The sequence below is a fragment of the Balaenoptera musculus genome, chromosome 8 (genome assembly GCF_009873245.2).
Source record: "Balaenoptera musculus isolate JJ_BM4_2016_0621 chromosome 8, mBalMus1.pri.v3, whole genome shotgun sequence".
NCBI lineage: Eukaryota > Metazoa > Chordata > Mammalia > Artiodactyla > Balaenopteridae > Balaenoptera > Balaenoptera musculus.
The window spans coordinates 31,048,255-31,070,085 of record NC_045792.1 but is presented as its reverse complement, the minus strand read 5'-3'; positions in this window follow the sequence as shown (position 1 = coordinate 31,070,085).

Sequence of the window (21,831 nt, the reverse complement as noted above, 5' to 3'; positions counted from 1 at the left end):
TGATGGCAAGCCTGGTTGTGGCTGATTTCAGTAGAAAATATAGTTCTGTTTTTGTTTTCTCCTATCTACCTTCATATCTCCTATTACATCAACAAATGGCTTTCCAAGTTTTTCTTTGTAAATCACTGAAAATTTATTTCAGACTAGCAAAGGAATTGACTTGTCCTTAGTTATAAGAACATTCACAGCACAGTAGTACAATATGAACAAGAAATATATTGGGGGCAGGGCCAGACGTATGTAAGCCTCCATATGTCACTACATCCAGCTGTTTTGTCATGGTGGAAGGGGTTCAGAAGACCTGTGTTCAGGGGGGAGTGGCCAAGATGGTGGAGTAGAAAGACCCTGAGCTCACCTCCTCCTACAGACACATCAAAATTACAACTATTTAAAAGCAACTATTGATGAGAAAGCCTGGAAGACTAGCAGAAAAGATCTTCTATACATATACATAAAGATATAAAGAAGGAACAACAAATAGATGGGTAGGAGGGGTAAGGACACAAAATAGTCAAGACCTATAACCCCAGGTGGGCAACCCACAAACTGAAAGATAATTACAATTGCAGAGGCTTTCCCCAAAGAGTGAGAGGTCTGAGCCCCACATTGGGCTCTGTAACCCAGGACTCCTGCACTGGGAAGACAAGCCCCCAGAACATTTGGATTTGAAGGTCACAGGGCTTACTTTAGGGAGACCCTGAGTGCTGTGTGAAATAGAGACTCCACTCTTAAAATGTGCACACAAAAATCTCACATGCTTTGGGATCCAGAGCAGAAGCAGTAATTTGAAAGGAGCCTGGGTCAAACCTATCTGCTGATCTTGGAGACTCTTCAGGATAAGTAAGAAAAAACTGGAGCTCACCCTGGGGACATAAACACTGGAGACAGCCATCTGGGGGAGCTTGTTCTACCACAAGGACACTGGCACTGACAAGTGCCATTTTGGAATCCTCCCTCTAGCTTATTAGCACCAGAACCAGGCCCTACCAACGAGCCTATAGCATCAGTACTGGGATACCTCAGGCCAAGCAGCTAGCCACAAGAGAATCCTATCCACCAGCAGGCCAGCTCCCTTAAGAGCCCCTAAGGCCATAGCAGCCCCAGGACCCAGCCCTGCACACCAGTGCATCAGCACTAGCCCCAGGACCCGCAGAGCCCTGCGGCCAGAGACTCCGGGACCCAGATGCACTCACCAGTGGGCCAGCACTAGCCCTGAGACAAGCCTTATTCACCAGTGGGCATACAACTGCCCCAAAACACACTGGGCCCCAGCCCCATCCACCAGCATGCTGCATACCAACTGTGGGACACCCAAGGACCCACAGCCAGAGACCTTGGGACACGGCTCTGCCCACAAGTAGACCAGCACTATCCTCAGACCCCAGCTTCACTCACCAGTGGGCAGCCCCAGCCCTGAGATTCCTTGAGCAGCAGTCCTGCCCAACAGTGGGCAGACATCAGCCTAGGATCACTGCAGCCCCACAGACTACAATGTTAGGATGTAGCCCACCCACTAACAAGCCAACACCAGCTCTGGGACACCATAGGCCCCTCAGCCAGAAGCACAGGAAAGCAGCCCCATGCATGAGTGGGCTGACACACCAACTCTGGAACCATGAGGGCCCTATAGCCAGAGATCCCAGGACCTGGCTATGCCCACCAATGGGTCGCTACTAGACCTGGAACCCCAATTTGCCCTGACACCACCCACAAACAGGCCAACAATAGCTCCCAGTTGCCTTGGCCCCTCAGCCTGCTGCCGCAAAATCCAGCTTCACTCACCAGTGGGCCAACATAAGCTTTGGAAAACCCCAGACGCTATAGCCAGGCATGTCAGAAACTGGCCCCACCCACCAGCAGGTCAACACTAGGTCCAAGACCCCTGGCCTCACAATATTCACCCCAGAAACAGGCTCCTCCAACCAGTTGGCCAGCTCTAGCCCTGGGACACCCCCTCCAGGGCTCTGCAGCCAGCTGCCTCATGACCCAGCTTGACATATCAGTGGCTGGCAGCCTCCACACAAGGCAAGTCCTGGCAACCAACCAGACTGGGGGCCAGCCATGCCTACCAGACCACACACAGTAAGAAGTAAGCATGCCACAACAGAGGAAAACACACAGCCCACATAAGGGGCACCTCTGGAGCATCTAGCTCTGGTGACTAGAGGAGAGTATGCTGCTGGGACACATTTGTAGGATGTCTCCTACAAATGGGCACTTCTCCAAGGTCAAGAAACTTAACCAACCAAATACATTAGAATAAAAACAGCAAATTAGGTAAAATTGCAGAAGAGTATGTTCCAAACAAAGGAACAAGATAAAACCCAAGAAGAAGAACTAAGTGAAGTAAAGATAGCAATCTGATAAAGAGTTTAAGGTAATGATCATAAAGACACTCAAAGATCTCAGGAGAAGAATGAATGAATGAACACAGTGAGAACTTAGAGTTTGCTAACAAACAGTTAGACTATGTAAAGAAGAAACAATAATAAATGAAGAATGTAATCACTGAAATAAAAAGAAAATACACTAAAGGGAATAAACAGTAGATTAGATAATACAGAGGAACAGATCAGTGTGCTGGAGGACAGAGTAGTGGAAATCATTGAAGCTGAATAGAAAAAAGAAAAAAGAATGAAAAGAAGTGAGGACAGTTTAAGAGACTTCTGGGACAACATCAAGCATACTAAGTCACATTATAGAGGTCCAAGAAAGAGAAGAGAGAGAAAATGGGGCAGAGAACATATTTGAAGACAAAACAGCTGAAAACTTCTCTAACCTGGAAAAAGAAACAAACATCTAGGTCAAGGAAGTACAGAGAGTACAAAACAGGATTAACCCAAAAAAGACCACACCAAGACATGCTGTAATTAAAATGGCAAAAAGTTAAAGATAAAGAGAGTTGCATACCAGGGAATTCCCATAAGGCTATCAACTGACTTTTCAGCAGAAACTCTGCAAGTCAGAAAGGAGTGGCACATATATTTAAAGTGACGAAAGGGGAAAACCTACAACCAAGAATACTCTACCTGACAAGGCTTTCATTCAAATTTGAAAGAGAAATCAAAATTTTATAGATAAGCAAAAGCAACAGGAGTTTGGCACCACCAAACCAGCTTTACAACATATGTTAAAGGGACTTGTCTAAGCAAAAAAGAAAAGGCCACAATTATAAATATAAAAATTATGAAAGGAAAAAAAATCTCATTAGTAAAAGCAAATATAAATTAAAGTTAGTAAATCAACCACATGTATATATCCACAATAAGTAGGTAAGGGATACACAAAACAAAAGATTGTAAAATATGATGTCACAAATAGTAAATGGAGTGGGAGGAGTAAAAATGCAGGGTTGTTAAAATGCATTCAAACTAAAGAAATCAACAACTTAAAATAATCATATATAGTATGTCTATATCTATAGATACAGATATGATATTGATACATAGGCCTCATGGTAACCACCAATCAAAACTCTATAACAGATATACACACACAAAAGAGAAAGAAATCCAAACACAAAACTAAAGATAGTCATCAAATCACAATGGATAAGAGCAAAAAAAGAAAAGAACAAAAAAGAACTACCAAAGCAATCCCCCCCAAATTAATAAAATGGCAATAAGTACATACCTATCAATAATTATTTTAAATGTAAATGGATGAAATGTTCCAATCATAAGACATAGACTGGCTGAATGGAAACAAAAACAAGACCCATATAAATGCTGCTTACAAGAGACTCACTTCACATATATGAGACAAAGTCTGATTGAAAGTGAGGAGATGGAAAAATGTATACCATGCAAACGCAAATGAAAAGCAAGCCAGGGTATCAATACTTATATCAAACAAAATAGATTTAAAAACAAAGACTATAACAAGAGACAAAGAAGGACATTACATAATGATCAAGCGATCAACCAAAGAAGATACAATAGAAATATATGTACCTATCATAAAAACACCTAAATACACAAAGCAAATATTAACAGACATAAAGGGAGAAATTGACAGTAAAATGATAATAATAAGAGACTTTAACACCCCACTTACTTCAATGAACAGATCATCCAGATGGAAAACCAATAAGGAAACACTGACCTTAAACAACACATTAGTTCAAATGAGTTTAATAGAAATATATATAGAACCCCCCATCAAACGCAGCATACACATTCTCTTCAGGTGTTCATGGAACAGCCTCCAAGATAGATAACATGCCAGACCACAAAATAAGTCTCAGTAAATTTAAGAATATTGAAATCATGTCAAGGAACTATTCCAAAAAAAATGGTATGAGACAAGAAATCAACTACAATATTAAAACTTCAAAAAACACAAAAACATGGAGGCTAAACAATATGCTACTGAACAACTAATGGGTCACTGAAGAAATCAAGAGAAAATTTTAAAATTTCTGGAGATAAAAGAAAACAGAAATACAATGCTCCAAAATCTATAAGACACAACAAAATAGTTCTAAGAAGGTAGTTTATAACAATACAAGCCCACCACAGGAAAGAAGAAAAATCTCAAATAAACAACCTTACCTTACACCTAAAGCAACTAGAAAAATAAGAATAAACAAAAGTCAAAGTTAGTAGAAGGAAAGAAATCATGAAGATCAGAGCAGAAATAAATTAAAAAGAGACTAAAAACACAATAGAAATGATCAATGAAACTTAGATTCTGGTTCTTTGAAAAGAAAAACAAAATTGATAAAAATTTAGCCACACTCATCAAGAACAAAAGAGAGCCCAAGTAAATAAAATCAGAAATGAAAGGGGAGAAATAGACGAGCCTCCCTGTCCTGGAGAGGGCGGGGAGGTGTCACCTTCGCCACCTTCCTCCCTTCACCCCTTCCCCCTGTAGGGAGATGCTGAAGGACCCTTTTGTGCACTACAAGCTCATTTCAACGCCTATCAACTTCAACCACCTGGTGCACGTGGGCCCTGCAGATGGAAGGCCCAGCGCCAGGTACCTGCCCCCGGTGAGTGTGAGTCCTCTGGAACAAATCCCAAGCCTCCCTGGTGAGGCTGAGCCAATCACCGGCCTCTGCTTACCTGGAACCCGGGACCTCAGGGCGTCCAGGCGGTATGCAGTTCATCTGACCTGGTTCCAGCCTTCCACACTGTCCCCAACAGGCCTCAGAAGAGAAGGGCCGAGGTGCCCGCAGCTCTGGCCCACAGTGGCCCCACAGCTTCTCTGAGGCCTCGCGGTGCCCAGCTTCCATGGGCAGTGAGGGCCTTGCTGGAGATGCAGACCGCAGTCTCAGAATGAGCCCGGAGCCTCCCCCCAGCCCCTGAATCTGAGAGCTCCCCTTGACACCCTCCAGTGGGGCCCAACCCCCAATCCCAGGACTGAGAGATGTGACGGAGCAAAGAGCCTGAGGAACGTCCTATTCTGGCTGGTACAGGACGTGTGGAAATTCGGATTCAGGGAGGGTCTGGGCTGGGCAACCATGGCCTGGGTTGCCAGGACAGGGCCGGGGGCGGGGGGTCTGACTCCCAGCCCTCATCCCGCCCTTCGCTCTGCTCCCAGCCCCAGCCTGTGCTAGCCATGGGAATAGGATGGTCCCCTTCTGCCCTGGGGGACCCCTGCGCCAGTGTCCAGGGGTGATTTTGCCAAAGCTCTCACTTCAAGGACCAAGCCCCAGGAGTCCTGTGAGCAAGAGTCCAGAAGAGGGACAGAGAGGGGCCGGGTTCCTGGGAGCAGTCTGGGGTCTTGGCTGTGGACTGTCTAACCCCCAAGGAGGTTGAGTTGGGACATATCTCAGTCTCTGCTCAGGGTCAGGGCAGGAAAGACAGTCTCTAATCCAGAGGAAGAGGTAGAGAAAGAGGGAGAGGATGTCTTTGAAGGAAGTGAGAGAGGCAAGGGGGAGGAAAGGAAGTGCCAGAGGAGGGGATAGTGATTGGAAGGAGCTGAAAGCCATCCAGAGGAGAAGGAGGCAAGGATAAAGGAGGAGCGATGGAGAAGAGAGAGAGGCCAGAGGAGAGGGGTGGAGGGAGAGGGAGCTGGGAGAGCACACGCACAGGCACTTTCTCTCTGGGGGGAGCCGGTGGGGTTGGGAAGAGGGAGGGGCTCCATGAGCCAACTGACATTATCATCTAATCTGTCCAGGAGGAAGATAACTCTGAGCCAGGGATGGGATGGGGGGGTATTTATAAGGGCTGCTTGGTGGGAGATGGGCACCCTACGGGTTTCCAGGCACACTCTGGCCATTCACAGAAAGGTGGGGGGTCTTTTTTCCCAAAGCTTCAACCACCTGCATATTAGGGGATCATAGGGGCGTTTTATTATTGATCACAGTCATTATTATTGTTATTATATTACTATTTTTATTAAACCTCCACCTACTGATGAGTAAGGAGCAAAATAAGTATTTATCTCCTCAAATGCCATTTTCCCAGGAGGAATAGACACTGACACTCTGTGAAGCAGTAAGAAACCAATAAAGACAATTTTGTAAGCTAAAAAAAGAAAAAAGAAAGAAAAAAGAAAAAGGAGAAACAACAACCAATACCACAGAAATAAAAAGAATCATACAATACGACTATGAACAATTATATACTCAAAAAATGAATAACCTAGAAGAAATAGACAAATTCCTAGAAATGTACAAACTCCCAAGACAACCAGGAAGAAATAAAAAATATGAACAGACCAATTACCAGTAGTGAAATTGAAACAGTAATAAAAACAACTCCCAAAAAACAAAAGTCCAGGACGAGATGGCTTCACAGATGAATTCTACTAAACATGTAGAGAAGAGTTAACACTCAACTCTATACCAATAAAGTGGACAACCTGGAAGAAATGGACAAATTCTTAGAAAGTTATAACCTTCCAAAACTGAACCAGGAAGAAATAGAAAATATGAACAGACCAATCACAAGCACTGAAATTGAAACTGTGATTAAAAATCTTCCAACAAACAAAAATCCAGGACCAGATGGCTTCACAGATGAATTCTATCAAACATTTAGAGAAGAGATAATACCCATCCTTCTAAAATTTTCCAAAAAATTGCAGAGGAAGGAACACTCCCAAACTCATTCTACGAGGTCACCATCACCCTGATACCAAACACAGACAAAGATACTACAAAAAAAAGAAAATTACAGACCAATATCACTGATGACTATAGATGCAAAAATCCTCAACAAAATTCTACCAAACAGAATCCAACAACACATTAAAAGGATCATACACCATGATCAAGTGAGATTTAACCCAGGTATGCAAGGATTCTTCAATATACACAAATCAATCAATGTGATACACCATATTAACATACTGAAGAATAAAAACCATATGATCATCTCAATAGATGCAGAAAAAGCTTTTCAAAAAATTCAACATCCATTTATGATAAAATCTCTCCAGAAAGTGGTCATAGAGGGAATATGCCCAGTTTCAACATAATAAAGTCCATATATGAAAAACCCACAGCAAACATCATTCTCAATGGTGAAAAACTGAAAGCATTTGCTCTAAGATCAGGAACAAGACAAGGATGTCCACGCTCACAACTATTATTCAACATAGTTCTGGAACTCCTAGCCATGGCAATCAGAGAAGAAAAGAAAAAAAAAGGAATCCAAATTGGAAAAAAAGAAGTAAAACTATCACTGTTTGCAGATGGCATAATACTATACATAGAGAATCCTAAAGATGCCACCAGAAAACTACTAGAGCTAATCAATGAATCTGGTAAAGTTGCAGGTTATGAAACGAATGCACACAAATCTCTTGCATTACTATACACTAACAACAAAAGATCAGAAAGAGAAATTAAGGAAACAATCCCATTCACCATTACAACAAAAAGAATAAAATACCTAGGAATAAACCTACCTAAGGAGGTAAAAGAACTGTACTCAGAAAACTATAAGACAGTGATGAAAGAAATCAAAGATGACACAAACAGATGGAGAGGTATACCATGTTCTTGGATTGGAAGAATCAATATTGTGAAAATGACTACACTGCCCAAAGTAATCTACAGATTCAATGCAATCCCTATCAAATAACCAATGGCATTTTTTCCAGAACTAGAACTAAAAATCTTAAAATTTGTATGGAGACACAAAAGACTCCGAATAGCCAAAGCAATCTTGAGGGGAAAAAATGGAGTGGAAGAATCAGACTCCCTGACTTCAGACTATACTACAAAGCTACAGTAATCAAGACAATATGGTACTGGTGCAAAAACAGAAATATAGATCAATGGAAGAGGATAGAAAGCCCAGAGATAAACCCACACAGCTGTGGTCAACTAATCTATGACAAAGGAGGCAAGGATATACAATGGAGAAAAGACAGTCTCTTCAATAAGTGGTGCTGGGAAAACTGGACAGCTACATGTGAAAGAATGAAATTATAATACTCCCTAACACCATACACAAAAATAAACTCAAAATGGATTAAAGACCTAAATGTAAGACCAGACACTGTAAAACTCTTAGAGGAAAACATAGGCCGAACACTCTTTGACATAAATCACAGCAAGATCTTTTTTGATCCACCTCCCAGAGTAATGGAAATAAAAACAAAAATAAATAAATGGGACCTAATGAAACTTCAAAGCTTTTGCACAGCAAAGGAAACCATAAACAAGACCAAAAGACAACCCTCAGGATGGGAGAAAATATTTGCAAATGAAGCAACTGACAAAGGATTAATCTCCAAAATATACAAACAGCTCATGCAGCTCAAATTAAAAAAACAAACAACCCAATCAAAAAATGGGTAGAAGACCTAAATAGACATTTCTCCAAAGAAGACATACAGATGGCCAAGAAGTACATGAAAAGCTGCTCAATATCACTAATTATTAGAGAAATGAAATCAAAACTACAATGAGGTATCACCTCACACCAGTTACAATGGGCATCATCAAAAAATCTACAAACAACAAATGCTGAAGAAGATGTGTAGAAAAGGGAACCCTCTTGCACTGTTAGGTGGGAATGTAAATTGATACAGCCACTATGGAGAACAGTATGGAGGTGCCTTAAAAACTAAAAATTGAATTACCATATGACCCAGCAATCCCACTACTGGTCATATACCCTGAGAAAACCATAATTTTAAAAGAGTCATGCACCCCAATGTTCATTGCAGCACTATTTACAATAGCCAGGTCATGGAAGCAACCTAAATGCCCATTGACAGATGAATGGATAAAGAAGATGTGGTACATATATACAGTGAAATATTACTCAGCCATAAAAAAGAACGAAATTGAGTCATTTGTAGAGACGTGGATTGATCTAGACAGAGTGAAGTAAGTCAGAAAAAGTAAAACAAATATTGTATATTAACGCATATATATGAAACCTAGAAATATGGTACAGATGAACCAGTTTGCAGGGCAGAAATAGAGACACAGATGTAGAGAACAAACATATGGACACAAAGGGGGGAAAGTGGCGGGGGTGGTGGGGGGGTTGGGATGAATTGGGGATTGGGATTGACATATATAAACTAATATGTATAAAATAGATAACTAATAAGAACCTGCTGTATAAAAAATAAATAAAATAAAATTCAAAAAAAAAAAGAGTTAACACCTATCCTTTTCAAATAATTCCCAAAAAATGGCAGATGAAGAAACACTTACACATTCATTCTGCCAAGCCAGCATCACCCTGATACAAAAAAAACAACAACAAAGATATTACAAAAAAGAAAATTACATGCCAATGTCACTGATGAATATGATGAGTATGGATGCAAAAATCCTCAACAAAATATTTGCAAACCAAATTCAACAACACATTAGAAGAATCATACACCATGATGAAGAGGGATTTATCCCAGAGAAGCAAGGATGGTTCAATATCCACATATCAATCAATGTGATACACCACATTAATAAATTGAAGAATAAAAATTATATGACCATCTCAATAAATGTTTTAAAAAGCTTTTGATTAAATTTAATACTCATTTATGATAAAAACTCTCAACTAAATGGATATAGAAGTGACATACCTCAACATAATCAAGGTCATATATGACTAGCCCACAGCTAACATCATATCAGCTGAAAGCAGTTGAAGCTGAAAGCATTTTCTCTAAGATTAGGAACAAGACAAGGGTGCTTATTCTCACCAATTTAGTCAACATAGTATAGTCCTAGCCACAGCAATCAGACAATAAAAAGAATTAAAAGAATCCAAATTGGAAAGGAAGAAGTAAAACTGTCACTGTTTGTAGATAACATACTATACATAGAAAATCCTAAAGATGCCACCAAAAACTATTAGAATTCATCAATGAATTCGTTAAAGTTGCAGGATACAAAATTAATATGCAGAAATTTGTTGAATTCCTGTACACTAACAATCAGAAAGATAAATTAAGAAAACAATCCCATTTACAATCACATCAAAAAGAAAGAAATACCTAGGAATAAATCTAACTGGGGTAAAAGACCTGTACTTGGAAAACTATAAGACATTGATGAAATGAATTGAAGAAGACACAAATGGATGGAAAAATATACCTTGTTCATTGATTGGAAGAATAAATATTGTTAAAATGACCATACTACCCAAAGCAATCTACAGATTCAATGTAATCCCTATCAAAATACCAATGATATTTTTCACAGAACTAGAATAAATAATTCTAAAATACGTATGGAAATACAAAAGACCCCAAATAACCAAAATAATCTTGATAAAGAAGAAAAAGCTGTAGGTATCATACTCCCTGATTTCAAACTATACTACAAAACTACAGTAATCAAAATAATATGGTACTGGCACAAAATCAGACACATAGATCAATAGAACAGAATAGAAAGCTCAGAAATGAACCCACACTTATATGGGCAATTAATCTATGACAAAGAAGGCAAGAATAAACAATGGGAAAAACAGAGCTTCTTCAATAAATGGTGTTGAAAACTGGACAGCTACATGCAAAAGAATCAAACTGGACTACTATCTCACATCATGCACAAAAATAAATTAAAAATGGTTTAAAGACTTAAATGTAAGACCTGAACCATAAGACTTCTAGAAGAAAACATAGATAATAGCTTTTTGACATTGGTCTTGTTAATATTTTTTTGGATATTGTTCCTCAGGCAAGGGAAACAAAAGCAAAAATAAACAAATGGGACTACATCAAATGAAAAAGCTGTTGCACACAAAGGGAAACTATCAACAAAACGAAAAGGCCACCTAAAGAATGGGAGAAGATATTTGCAAATGATATGTCTGATAAGGAGTTAATATCCAAAATACACAAAGAACTCATACAACTCAACATCAAAACACAACATAATTAAAAACTGGGCAGAGGATCTGAATAGACATTTTTCTAAAGAAGACATACAGATGGCCAACAAGCACATGAAAAGGTGCTCAACATCACTAATCATCAAGGAAATGCAAATCAAAACCACAATGAGATACTACCTCCCACCTGTCAGAATGACTATTATCAAAAAGACAACAAACAAGAAGTGTTGACAAGGATGTGGAGAAAAGGGAACCCTCATGCACTGTTGGTGGGAATGTAAATTGGTGCAGCCACTATGGAAAACAGCATGAAGATTTCTCAAAAAATTAAAAATAGAACTACCATATGATCTAGCAGTACCACTTCTGGGTATTTATCTGTGAAAAACAAAAACACTAACTGGAAAAGATATATGCACCCCAATGTTCATTGCAGTATTATTTACAGTAGCCAAGGTATGGAAGCAACCTAAGTGCCCATCAATAGGTGAATGGATAAAGATATATATGTAATGAAATTTATACTCAACCATAAAAAAATGAAATCTTGCCATTTGGGACAACATGAGTGGACCTAGAGGGCATTATGCTAGGTGAAACCTCAGACAGAGAAAGACATATACTGTGTAATTTCACTTATATGTGGAATCTAAAAAACAAACAAATGAACAAACATAACAATACAGAAACACAGTTAGAGAGAAGAAACAGGTGATTGCCAGAGGGGAGGGAGGTGGGGGAAGGAAAGAAATAGGTGAGGGAGATTAAAAAGTACAAACTTACAGTTGCAAAATAAATGAGTCACAGATAAGAAATGTAGTGTGGGGAATATAGTCAATAACCATGTAATATCTTTGTATGGTGCCATAAATAGACAATCATGGTATAGAAATATTGAATCACTATGTTGTGTAACAGGAACTAACATAGTGTTGTTGATCAATTATACTTCAAAAACAAGCAAAAATCATACTTCAAAAACAAGCAAACAAACTCATAGAAAAAGAGATAAGATTCGTGGTTATCAGAGGAGGAGGTTGGAGGGAGGGGGAATTGGATGAAGGCAGTCAAAAGGTACAAATTACCACTTATAAGACAAATAAGTAGTAGAGATATAATGTACAACATGATAAAGATAATTAACACTGCTGTACGTATATATGAAAGTTGTTAAGAGTAAATCTTAAGAGTTCTCAACACAAGGATGAATTTTTTTTTCTATTTCTTCAATTTTGTACCTATATGAGATGATGAATGTCCACTAATCTTATTGTAATAATCATTTCATGATGTATGTAAGTCAAATCATTATGCTGTATACCTTAAACCTATACAGTGCTGTAAGTCAATTATATCTCAATAAAACTGGAAGAAAAAAAAGAAGCCCCCCACCCAAAAAATGACCTGCATTCAAATTCCAGTTCATCTACACATAAGTGGTATAGTTATGGGAAGTATGTACTGGATTTAAATTTCTTCATCAGTAACACATAGGATTTTTATAAGGACTAAATCAGATCTGTGAGTAAATACTAAATGTTAGCTATGACCGAATATTCATAGCTGTGTATGTGGATATGTTATGGAATTGGGAAAACTGGATCCTTCTGACTATTCCTCAGCTCTAGATGAGTATTATCAAAGGTGTGCTCCAAGAAGTTTATGTCAATTTACACTAAAACAAAACATATGGTTAAGCCCATTTCCCAACTTCTGTACAAACACTGAGTAGTGCTACCTCATAAATGCTGGCAGGTCCAATATCAGGTCTTAATTTTCATGATGATTCATGACATAATTTCATGTTTATTGACCATTTATATTCTGTGAGTTGCTGTTCATGTCATTCTCCTATTCTATAAAGATTTCTTTTATTTTAGAATGCATCATACATAAGAAATAGAATTTTTCATTTGCTGAAATACTTTTTCTAGTTTTTCACTTGTCTCTAATTTTGCTTCTGGTGTTGGGGGTATATGGAACATTCAAGTAATCAAATGAAATATTTATGCCAAGCCTATAGAGAGACCTTCAAGATGGCAGAGGAGTAAGATGTGGAGATCACCTTCCTCTCCACAAATACATTAGAAATACATCTACATGTGGAACAACTCCTACAGAACACCAACTGAACGCTGGCAGAATACCTCAGACTTCCCAAAAGTCAAGAAACTCCCCACGTACCTGGGTAGGGCAAAAGAAAAAGGAAAAAACAGAGACAAAAGAATAGGGATGGGACCTGCACCTCTGGGAGGGAGCTGTGAAGGAGGAAAAGTTTCCACACACTAGGAAGCCCTTTCACTGGCAGAGTTGGGTGGTGGGCGGGAGGGAAGCTTCGAAGCCATGGAGGAGAGCACAGCAACAGGGATGCAGAAGGCAAAGCAGAGAGGTTCCCTCACAGAGGATCAGTGCTGACCAGCACTCACCAGCCTGAGAGGCTTGTCTGCTCACGCGCCGGGGCGGGCGGGGGCTGGGAGCTGAGGCTCGGGCTTCGGTCAGATCGCAGGGAGAGGACTGGGGTTGGCTGTGTGAACAAGGCCAGAAGGGGGCTAGTGCACCACAGCTAGCCAGGAGAGAGTCCAAGAAAAAGTCTGGAACTGCCTAAGAGGCAAGAGACCATTGTTTCGGGGTGCGCAAGGAGAGGGGATTCAGAGCACCGCCTAAACAAGCTCCAGAGACAGGCGCGAGTCGTGGCTATCAGCGCAGACATCAGAGACGGGCATGAAACGCAAAGGTTGCTGCTGCAGCTACCAAGAAGCCTGTGTGCAAGCACATGTCACTATCCACAGCTCCCCTCCTGGGAGCCTGTGCAACCCGCCACTGCCAGGGTCCCATGATCCAGGGACAACTTCCCCAGGAGAACACATGGTGCACCTCAGGCTGTTGCAATGTCACGCCAGCCTCTGCCGTGCACCTCAGGCTGTTGCAATGTCACGCCAGCCTCTGCCTCTGCAGCCTCGCCCCGCATTCCATACCCCACTCTCCCCCCGGCCTGAGTGAGCCAGAGCCCCCTAATCAGCTGTTCCTTTAACCCTTTTTTTCTAGGCAGGAACAGATGCCCTCAGGCAACCAACATGCAGAGGCGGGGCCAAATCCAAAGCTGAACCCCAGGAGCTGTGTGAACAAAGAAGAGAAAGGGAAATTTCTCCCAGCAGACTCAGGAGCAGCGGATTAAATCTCCACAATCAACTTGATGTCTCCTGCATCTCTGGAATACCTGAATAGACAACGAATTGTCCGAAAATTGAGGCGGTGGACTTTGAGAGCAACAGTAGACTTGGGGTTTGCTTTCTGCAAATCTAATTTTTTCTGGTTTTATGTTTGCCTTAGTTTAATATTTAGAGTTTATTATCATTGGTAGATTTGTTTGCTGATTTGGTTGCTCTCTTCCTTTTTTTTAATATGTAGACATATATAGAGATTTTTTCCTTTTTCTCTTTTTGTGAGTGTGTATGTGTATGCATCTTTGTGTGATTTTGTCTGCATAGCTTTGCTTTTACCATTTGTCCCAAGGTTGTCTCTGTCCTTTTTTTATAATTTTTTTTACTTTTTTTAATTTTTAATAATTTTTTATTTTTTATTTTAACAACGATTTTAATTTATTTATTTTTTCTTTCTCTCTTTTTTTCTCCCTTTTCTTCTGAGCCATGTGGCTGACAGGGTCTTGGTGTTCTGGCTGGGTGTCAGGCCTGTGCATCTGAGGTGGGAGAGACGAGTTCAGGACATTGGTCCATCAGCAACCTCCTGGCTCCACATAATATCAAATGGCAAAAGCTCTCACAGAGATCTCCAACTGAATGCTAAAACCCAGCTCCACTCAAAGACTGGCGAGCTCCAGTGCTGGACACCCTATGCCAAACAACAAGCAAGATAGGATCACAACCCCAACCATTAACAGAGAGGCTTCATAAAATCATAACAAGGTCAGGGACACCCCAAAACACACCACCAGATACAGTCCTGCCCACCAGAGAGACAAGATCCAGCCTCATTCACCAGAACACAGGCACTAGTCCCCTCCAACAGGAAGCCTACACAACCCACTGAACCAAACTTACTCACTGGGGGCAGACACAAAAACAAGGGGAACTACTAATCTGCAGCCTGCAAAAAGGAGATTCCAAACAGAGTAAGTTAAGCAAAATTAGAAGCCAGAGAAACACACAGCAGCTGAAGGAGCAAGGTAAAAACCCACCAGACCAAACAAATGAGGAGGAAATAGGCAGTCTACATGAAAAAAATCAGAGTAATGATAGTAAAGATGATACAAAATCTTGGAAAAAGAATGGAGAAAATAAAAGAAACGTTTAACAAGGACCTAGAAAAACTAAAGAGCAAACAAACAATGGTGAACAGTACAATAAATGAAATTTAAAATTCTCTAGAAGGAATCAATAGCACAATAACTGAGGCAGAAGAACGGATAAGTGACCTGGAAGATAAAATACTGGAAATAATTACTGCAGAGCAGAATAAAGAAAAAAGAACGAAAAGAATTGAGGACAGCCTCAGAGACCTCTGGGACAACATTAAACGCACCAACATTCGAATTATAGGGGTCCCAGAAGGAGAAGAGAAAAAGAAAGGGACTGAGAAAATATTTGAAGAGATTATAATTGAAAACTTCCCTAATATGGGAAAGGAAATAGTTAATCAACCCCAGGAAGCACAGAGAGTCCAATACAGGATAAATCCAAGGAGAAGCATGCCAAGACACATTAATCAAACTATCAAAAATTAAATACAAAGAAAAAATATTAAAAGCAACAAAGGAAAAACAACAAATAACATACAAGGGAATCCACATAAGGTAAACAGCTGATCTTTCAGCAGAAACTCTGCAAGCGAGAATGGAGTGGCAGGACATATTTAAAGTGATGAAAGGGAAAAACCTACAACCAAGATTACTCTGCCCAGCAAGGATCTCATTCAGATTTGACAGGGAAATTAAAACCTTTACAGACAAGCAAAAGCTAAGAGAATTCAACACCACCAAACCAGCTTTACAACAAATGCTAAAGGAACTTCTCTAGGCAGGAAACACAAGAGAAGGAAAAGACTTACAATAACAAACCCAAAACAATTAAGAAAATGGGAATAGGAATATACATATCAATAACTACCTTAAATGTAAATGGATTAAATGCTCCAAACAAAAGACATAGACTGGCTGAATAGATAAAAACAAGACCTGTACATATGCTGTCTGCGAGAGACCAACTTCAGACATAGGGACACATACAGACTGAAAGTGAGGGGATGGAAAAAGATATTCCATGCCAATGGAAATCAAAAGAAAGCTGGAGTAGCAATACTCATATCAGATAAAATAGAATTTAAAATAAAGAATATTACAAGAGACAAGGAAGGACAATACATAATGATCAAGGGATCAATCCAAGAAGAAGATATAACAATTATAAATATATATGCACCCAACATAGGAGCATTTCAATACATAAGGCAACTGCTAACAGCTATAAAAGAGGAAATCAACAGTAACACAATAATAGTGGGGGATTTTAACACCCCACTTACACCAATGGACAGATCATCCAGACAGAAAGTTAATAAGGAAACATAAGCTTTAAATGACACAGTAGACCAATAGATTTAATTGATATTTATAGGATATTCCATCCAAAAACAGCAGATTACACTTTCTTCTCAAGTGCACATGGAACATTCTCCAGGACACATCGTATCTTGGGTCACAAATCAAGCCTTGGTAAATTTAAGAAAATTGAAATTGTATCAAGTATCTTTTCCGACCATAATGCTATAAGACTAGATATTAAATACAGCAAAAATCTGTAAATTATACAACACATGGAGGCTAAACAATCACTACTTAATAACCAAAAGATCACTAAAGAAAACAAAGAAGAAATCAAAAAATACCTAGAAACAAGTGACAATGAAACACGACGACCCAAAACCTATGGGATGCAGCAAAAGCAGTTCTAAGAGGGAAGTTTATAGGAATACAATCTCAGCTCAAGCAACAAGAAACATCTCAAATAAACAAGCTAACGTTACACCTAAAGCAATTAGAGAAAGAAGAAGAAAAAAAAAACCCAAAGTTAGCAGAAGGAAAGAAACCAAAAAGATCAGATCAGAAATAAAGGAAAGAAATGAAGGAAATGATAGCAAAGATCAATAAAACTAAAAGTTGGTTCTTTGAGAAGATAAACAAAATTGATAAACCATTCACCAGACTCATCCAGAAAAAAAGGGAGAAGACTCAAATCAATAGAATTAGAAATGAAAAAGGAGAAACAGCAACTGACACTGCAGAAATACAAAGGATCATGAGAGACTACTACAAGCAACTATATGCCAAAAAAATAGACAACCTGGAAGAAATGGAAAAATTCTTAGAAAAACATGACCTTCTGAGACTGAACCAGGAAGGAATAGAATATAAAAACAGACCAATCACAAACACTGAAATTGAAACTGTGATTAAAAATCTTCCAACAAACAAAAGTCCAGGACCAGATGGCTTCACAGGCGAATTCTATCAAATATTTGGAGAAGAGCTAACACCTATCCTTCTCAAACTCTTCCAAAATATAGCAGAGGGAGGAACACTCCCAACTCATTCTACAAGGCCACCATCACCCTGATACCAAAACCAGACAAAGGTGTCACAAAGAAAGAAAACTACAGGCTAATATCACTGATGAACATAGATGCAAAAATCCTCAACAAAATACTACCAAACAGAATCCAACAGCACATTAAAAGGATCCTGCACCATGATCAAGTGGAGTTTATCCCAGGAATGCAAGGATTCTTCATTATGCAAATCAAACAACGTGATATAGCATATTAACAAATTGAAGGAGAAAAACCATATGATGATCTCAATAGATGCAGAAAAAGCTTTTGACAAAATTCAACACCCATTTATCTTAAAGACCAGAAAGTAGGCATAGATGGAACTTATCTCAACATAATAAAGGCCATATATGACAAAGTCACAGCCAACTTCATCCTCAATGGTGAAAAACTGAAACCATTTCCTTTAAGATCAGGAACAAGACAAGGTTGTCCACTCACACCACTATTATTCAACATAGTTTTGGAAGTTTTATCCACAGCAATCAGAGAAGAAAAAGAAATAAAAGAATCCAAATCAGAAAAGAAGAAGTAAAACTATCATTGTTTGCAGATGACATGATACTATACACACAGAACCCTAAAGATGCTACCAGAAAACTACTAGAGCTAATCAATGAGTTTGTTATAGTAGCAGGATACAAAATTAATGCACAGAAATCTCTTGCATTCCTGTACACTAATGATGAAAAATCTGAAAGAAAAATTAAGGAAACACTCCCATTTACCATTGCAACAAAAAGAATAAAATACCTAGGAATAAACCTACGTAAGGAGACAAAAGACCTGTATGTAGAAAACTATAAGACACTGATGAAAGAAATTAAAAATGATACAAACAGATGGAGAGATATGCCATGTTCTTGGATTGGAAGAATCAACATTGTGAAAATGACTATACTACCCAAAGCAATCTACAGTTTCAATGCAATCCCTATCAAACTACCAATGGCATTTTTCACAGAACTAGAACAAAACATTTCACAATTTGTATGGGAACACAAAAGACCCTGAATAGCCAAAGCAATCTTGAGAAAGAAAAATGGAGCTGGAGGAATCAGGCTCCCTGACTTCATACTATACTACAAAGCTACAGTAATCAAGACGGCATGGTACTGGCACAAAAACAGAAATATAGATCAATGGAACAGGATAGAAAGCCCAGAGATAAACCCACGCACATATGGTCACCTTATTTTTGATAAAAGAGGCAAGAATATACAATGGAGAAAAGACAGCCTCTTCATTAAGTGGTGCTGGGAAAACTGGACAGCTACATGTGAAAGAATGAAATTAGAACACTCCCTAACACCATACACAAAAGTAAATTCAAAATGGATTAAAGACCTAAATGTAAGGCTAGACACTATAAAACTCTTAGAGGAAAATTTAGGCAGAACACTCTATGACATAAATCACAGCAAGATCCTTTTTGATCCACCTCCTAGAGAAATGGAAACAAAAACAAAAATAAACAAACAGGACCTAATGAACTTCAAAGCTTTTTCACAGCAAAGGAAACCATAAACAAGATGAAAAGACAACCCTCAGATTGGGAGAAAATATTTGCAAATGAAGCAACGGACAAAGGATTAATCTCCAATATTTACAAGCAACTCATGCAGCTCAATATCAAAAAACCAAGGAACCCAATGCAAAAATGGGCAGAAGACCTGAACAGACATTTCTCCAAAGAAGATATACAGATTGCCAACAAACATTTGAAAGGATGCTCAACAGCACTAATCATTAGAGAAATGCAAATCAAAACTACAATGAGGTATCATCAGTCAGAATCGCCATCATCAAAAAATCTACAAACAATAAATGCTGGAGAGGGTGTGGAGAAAAGGGAACACTCCTGCACTGCTGGTGGGAATGTAAATTGATAGAGCCACTATGGAGAACAGTATCGAGGTTCCTTAAAAAACTAAAAATAGAACTACCATATGACCCAGCAGTCCCACTACTGGGCTGAGAAAACCATAATTCAAAAAGAGGAGTCATGTACCACAATTTTCATTGCAGCTCTATTTACAATAGCCAGGACATGGAAGCAACCTAAGTGTCCATCAACAGATAAATGGATAAAGAAGATGTGGCACATATATACAATGGAATATTACGCAGCCATAAAAAGAAACAAAATTGAGTTATTTGTAGTGATGTGGATGGACCTAGAGTCTGTCATACAGAGCGAGGTAAGTCATAAAGAGAAAAACAAATACCTTATGCTAACACGTATATATGATATCTAAAAAAAAAAAAAAAAAGGTTCTGAAGAACCTAGGGGCAGGGTAGGAATAAAGATGCAGACGTAGAGAATGGACTTGAGGACACGGGGAGGGGGAAGGGTAAGCTGGGATGAAGTGAGAGAGTGACATGGATTTATATATACTACCAAATATAAAATAGATAGCAAATGGGAATCAGCCACATTGCCCAGGGAGATCAGCTCGGTGCTTTGTGACCACCCAGAGTGGTGAGATAGGGAGGGTGGGAGACACAAGAGGGAGGGCATGTGGGGCTATATGTATATGTATACCTGATTCACTTTGTTATAAAGCAGAAACTAACACACCATTTTAAAGCAATTATACTCCAATAAAGATATTAAAAAATAAAACTATTTATGCCTTTGAAATAAAAGATTTACTGTTACCTTTGCCTAATATTTATCCAATAATTTGGGCTTTTTAATGTATTTAATGAATCTGTAATCAATTTTTGTACAATTAGATGTTCCTTTCTATTTTCAAATTGTTAGTAATTTTCCCTCTTTGCCATTTTTCAATCTGTCTCCTCCCCCACTAATATAAAACTCTACTTTTCCTGTATACTACATTATATATTTTTAAATAATTATAGAATTTGTACTCTACTGACCTTTCTGCTTTCCTCATAATAATTATTTTGTCACTTTATTGCAGTAGGCAGAGTTCTAAGATGGCCCCAAGATTCCCAGGCTCTTTTTTACATATAGCTTCTCCTAGTTATTCAATTAAACACTAATTTATTTACGGCTTCAAAAAGATTTTGCAGACGTAATTAAGGTCTCAAATCACTTAACCTGAAGATAAGATTATTCAGGTGCATCTGACCTAATCACATGAGCTCTTTTTAAAGCAGTGAATTTTCTGTGGCTGGTCTAGCTGGCTGCACAGTAGGAAGTTAGAGAGCTGTTCTGGCTGCCCTGGAAGAAAACAAATATCCACCCTATACACTGCACCTCGGACCACATGGCAAGGAACCGCAGGCAGCCTCTATGAGCTGAGAGTGGTCCCAGCTCACAACTAGATGGACAACTGGGGCCTCAATCCTACAACCACACAGAAATAAATTCTACCAACAACCAATGAGTTTGGAAGAGGTTCCTGAACCCAGAGGAGAGCTCAGCCTGGATGACATCTTGATTTGAGCATCATAATACCTGAGCAGAACGGTGAGCTGGTAAAAGAGTATCATTTAATTTAAAGTCACTAAGTTTGTGGTAAGTTGTCCCATAGTAATTTTTAAAAACTAATATATTTACAGTATCAATTCTTTTTCAAACATTATCTGTTCTCATTCATTACACTTCCAGAAGCGCTTCAAATTTTCTCAAGTAAAAAAAACCGTATTGACAATTCATGGTGTCCTTATGTTAAATTTATGGATTACTATTTGGATCCAAATAGTCTCCCTCCCTTTGGTATGAAGGAACAGGTTCAGAGGATCTGCAGTGGCTCAATGGAAAGAACAAGATGGTACCAGCTGCTGAGTGAGTGAGCTCTCCCTTTCAAACAAAGCCACTTTCTCAACCATGAAATTGTACTGTTACAAAAATGCCCTCCCATAATGCACTATTCATTAGCATAAGTAGGCTCTCCTACCTGCCAGCCTGTACATTTTTTCCCTATAAACACTATTTCATATATGCCAGTGAAGCAGTGTGTCAGTGATCTCC